Genomic DNA, 5,288 nt, shown 5'->3' with positions numbered 1-5,288 from the left:
CTATTCTATCTTCGTACCTCGAACTCATGACCAACTTCACCATGCTGCTAGTCCTTCAAGAAAAAGGAAAGCAACTCCCTCTTGAGTTATAAGTTGTGCACACTCTGAATTAGTTGTCCCTTAAAATTAGCTCTGAAACCATGTTGATTTTCCTCAACACTTCAAAATTACGTCTATGTCTAAAACATTATCACAAACACACTAAATTGACACAACACCAAGCACTTTACACAACGGAAAATGTACAGTAATAAATCAATGAAGTATACAATAAATTTACACAACCTAAAACTTATTATATTATAACTTTAATACAGCAAACATAGAGCTCCCATACCAAGGATCATGGCCCTTACAATTATCCCTGATACAAGAACAATTATGGTTTGATTTCAACAACTTATAATTATCGATATACCCTTGAACAAGACACACTTGAATTACTTGTTGAAGGAAATATCATACTAGCCCTTTTAGTCCACATACCTTGAACACCTAGTAGGTCCTTTGCCACCTCTTCTGCTACTCACAAGTATTTATGTTACTCCATAATTTCTTGCATCTTCAGCTAATTAGAACACCTTCTATCAATCCTCTTACTTCTCCAACAACACTGAACATAGCCTTCTTCTAATAATCCTTTGTTGCTCCAAATAATTTTGCTTCTAGGGTATTTAACAACTTCCTTCTAGCAATACTTTGCCACAACAAAATTCATTTCTCATAAGGTCTTCAAAGGTTTCCCTCTAACAATGACAAGTTTTCTCCTTTATCACTATACCTATGGCACACATAAACTACCCTCTCAATGTCTTTCTTGCTCCAACAAGATGAAATTTCTTAGGGCTTACAAACCAATCCTCACACAATTCCTTAAAACCTTACAACATGATTGAACTAGGGCATACAAACCATCCCTCAAACAATCCATCAAAATTATTAACCTAAGGTTTACTTTGCAGCAAACGCAATTGTAACTTGTCACACCAAACCACAGTCCTTGGGGCTAGAAACTAACTTTGTCCATCACATCTTAGTTGAGAGAGTTCTTCTCATCACCTTCAACATTCCTTTCCCCTTGATTCTTCCCATTGACCTCCACTTCAAGGCATCCCAAAATATTTGTAGGTTTTAACCCCATACAGAAATTACCTGCATACGAATTCTAAAACACAGAAAATAAACAATGTGAGAGTATAACACATAAAACACATATACACAGATATTTTCCCCTCGATCCAAAAACCGGGACTACTAGCTTGATTTTTCATTATATTCCTTTCAATGTTACAATACATATTTATAAATGTCAAAGAATCCAATACCATGGACCGAAAACCATCGTGTCCAAAACCATGGACCGAAAACCATCGCGTCCAAAACCATGTGCGAAAATCATGCACAAAACCATAGGTAGGTTTGCCCAACCTAACATAGGGTTCAAAACCAAAATTTTTTGGGGCACTGCCCCGGACCCCATAGAGTGGGGTTACCTGCACCCCTCAAGCCCCCTGTGACCCCCCCCCCCCCCCTTCTAACCCTCTGGTTAACTACGTGGGCTAGTCGTGGAAAGAATATAACACAACCCAACATTATCCCACTTGTTGTTTTCTTTCCACAGGGGGCCACAAGAGAGCTTAGTCATTTATCCAGCCCTGCAATGCCCATTGTTTCTCTACACCAAGAGAACTTCTCAGAGCTCACAGATTTTGTCAATGCATCTACAATATTCTTCAAAGTGTCCACCTTTACCAACAACACCTTTTTTTCTTCTATCATATCCCTCACAAAGTGATACTGAACATCAATGTGCTTTGTCTTTGAATGATATGCAGGGTTCTTTTCCAAGAAAATTGCACTTTGGTTGTCACAGTCTATCCTTATAGCTCCCTGTACTAACCCCATACTTGAACACAATCTCTGCAACCAAAATGCTTCCTTGCTTGCATGAGTGGCTGCCATGTATTCTGCCTCTGTAGTTGATAGTGCCACTACAGATTGTTTCTTACTCGTCCAATTGACTACACCTCCAAATAGGTTAAACACATACCCACTTGTAGATCTTCTCTGATCTAAATCTCCATCCCAGTCTGCATCAACAAAGCCATGAATATCCAACACTCTATCCATACCTAGTCTTCCTTTGTAGCATAAACCATAATCACTAGTGCCATGCAAATACCTGAAAACCCGCTTCACTGTTGTCCAGTGGTCCTTCCCTGGTTTTGACATAAACCTGCTCAATACTCCCACTACATGTGCAATGTATGGTCTAATATAGACCATCACATACATCGGGCTACCGATTACACTTGCATATGGAACACGAGACATGTCCTCTTTCTCTTCTTGTGTCTTGGGACACTGTTCAGCAGATAAATTTACACCTACAGGAATAGGAACCTTCACCGTTTTATTGTCCTGCATATTAAACCTCTGCAATATTGTCTCGACATACTTCCTCTAGTTTAACCAAAGCTTCCTCTTTGTCCGGTCTCTTTTAATTTCCATGCCCAAAATATAGTTTGAAGCACCAAGATCTTTCACGTCGAATTTGGAGGACAAATGGGTCTTCAAATACTGGATAATTTCTTTGTCATTTCCAACCAGCAACATATCATCCACATACAAGACCAAATAAATAACACGGTCACCAATTAATTTAAAATACACACAGTGATCTGCTTTTCTTCTGGTGAAGCCAAGTCCGTGTATAAATGTATCCAATCTCTGATACCACATCTTTGGTGATTGTTTTAACCCATACAGAGACTTCTTTAGCTTGCATACCATTTATTTCTTACCCTTCACCGCAAAACCTTCAGGTTGCTTCATGTACATCTCCTCTTCCAAATCCCCGTGAAAAAATGTTGTCTTCATATCCATCTATTCTACCTCAAAATCAAAAGTAGCAGCAACAGATAAAAGTAATCTAATAGAATTTGCCTTGGCAACAGGAGAAAAAATATCACCAAAATCAATTCTTGGCACCTAGGAATAACCTTTTGCTACCAACCAAGCTTTGTATTTCTCCACCTTTCCTTCTACATTTGTCTTCTTCTTGAACACCCATTTGTTGCCAATGGGTTTCCTTTCAGCTGGAAACTCCACCAGATCCCAAGCCTCATTTTTGTGCAAACATGCCATTTCATCAACCATGGCTTCTTTCCAGAGTTTGCCATCCTCTGAATCTACTGCATCCTTCACAGTTCTGGGATCATCATCAGTAACAGATAAAGAAAAATTTGAACAGAAAGCAGATGGACTATATCTTTCTGGTTGCCTTCTTTCTCGAATTGATCTTCTCATACCCAGAGTTTGTATCTCTTCATCTACTAATTCCTTTTCCGTTATAGAGTCTGATTCTTCCTCCTTAAGCTCAAACTCTATCTTCTCAGGTTCCTTTGGTTGGACTTCATATTTAATAACATCTTTCACCTCTCTGAACACCACATCTCGGTTGTACACAACCTTCCTTGTTACTGGGTTCCAAATCTTATAACCCTTTAAACCATCCTTATAACCAATAAAGATGCACTTTTCAGATTTACTATCCAACTTGGTTCATTTCTCCTTTGGAACATGTACATATGCATCACATCCAAATACCCTCAGATGTGAAAGAGAGAGTTTCTTACAAGTCCATACCTCTTGTGGAGTCTTATCCTCCAACGCTGATGAAGGTGATCTATTGACCAGGTAACATGTTGTCTCCACTACCTCTTCCCAGAATTCATGTCCTAACTCGGCACCACTGAGCATGCTTCCTGCCATTTCCATCAACGTCTTGTTCATTCTTTATACAACTCCATTTTGCTGAGGTGTATATGGAGTAGTCTTCTGCCTGCTATACCACGCCTTATAGAATTCTTCAAATTCCTTACTGCAAAACTGTTGGACACCTAATCCTCAATGGGTTAGTGTGGAAGCCGAATGGACAAAAGGAGTCCAAGAGACCTTGGGATGTGAAACCCAACCGTCACATAATGTACTATAAGTGTATATCAGTTGTTAATAAAAATTGTATTGTCGTGATTTATCTTTCATATTTCTCTTGTTGTCCATGTGTGTTTAACATGGTATCAGAGCAGGCGTATTCCTGCCCTGCATAATTAATTTGAGCCATTTGTTTTATGGCCTCTTTGTGCAGTTTATTTCTGCCATAAACTTCATGAATATTTTCTCATGAATATTTATTCAACTAAATTTTAGCTGCAACCTGTTAATACCGCTGCTGGTGTCTGCTCCTCCATATAATTAGCTGCTCCTAACACTGCATGCGCTATCTCATGCTAATTTTCTACCTGAAATCCGCTACTAACTGACATCTCTAACCTCTGTCTGCCATATTTATTTCCAGCACTGCCTCTACCATATTACCTGCGCTGAATTTTGACACAAGTCCGTTAAAATACCACTGCTGCATGATATTACGACTCTGTCATGGTATAACGCCCACTGCTGCCATACCGCCATGGTATTACGACTCTGCCACCCATCTCTGCATTAGAATTTGCTGGATGTCTGTGTTTATCGTTTAAGTCATCCTCTTGACAGAAATCACCCTCCAGAGCGCCATACAAAATTGCAACAGCCAGATCATACCAAAACCCCTTGTCTGTTGTAGGGAGTTCCAAAGCGGTACGCCCTGTCTGCCTGCGATTCGAATCGTTGGATGGGTTCTTTTCAAAATAGTTAAACGCTGGTCATATTCCTTTCAAAACGTTGGTCTGAACACTGGTCATATTCCTTCTACTGGATCTGATATGCGTGACTAACATGGTATGAACACTGGTCATTTGGCGCTGGTATGTGCTTCTGTGTTTATTGAATTTGAATCGACATATTTTGTTGCAAAGGCTATTCGGGGATCACCTGTTGCGTTACCTATGATGATTCTTTTTCTTTCATACGACATGTGAAATATTTTGCACAAAAGGTGAAAATAGAGCTTTGTATGGTGGATAAAGGAGTGGTATGATCCTCGTCCGTTTCATATATTTTTTCCAGCATTGCCAGATTAAGTTTCCTTTGCTTTTCTTCCAAGTCGTTCTGCTACATATTTTCCACTGCCTCAAACAAGCCTTCTAGCGGCTGATTTGTCATCTCCTGTGCCTGCTCTAGCATTAACATTTTCAGATTAATGTTCGCCACTAAAACCAGGGTTTTCAAATCATTGTCTGCCATTAAAACGCTGTGAAGCCACACAAATCCTTGAAAAACATATGCGCGGCTAATCGAAATGCTGATTAAGAAGCATTAGCGATGGCATTATCTTCCCTCTCTCC

The sequence above is a fragment of the Pinus tabuliformis genome, chromosome 8 (assembly GCF_031772625.1).
Source record: "Pinus tabuliformis cultivar Carrire ecotype Pingquan chromosome 8, CPIR1, whole genome shotgun sequence".
Lineage (NCBI taxonomy): Eukaryota > Viridiplantae > Streptophyta > Pinopsida > Pinales > Pinaceae > Pinus > Pinus tabuliformis.
The sequence above is the reverse complement of the archived record's forward strand: the minus strand, read 5'-3'. Positions refer to the sequence as shown.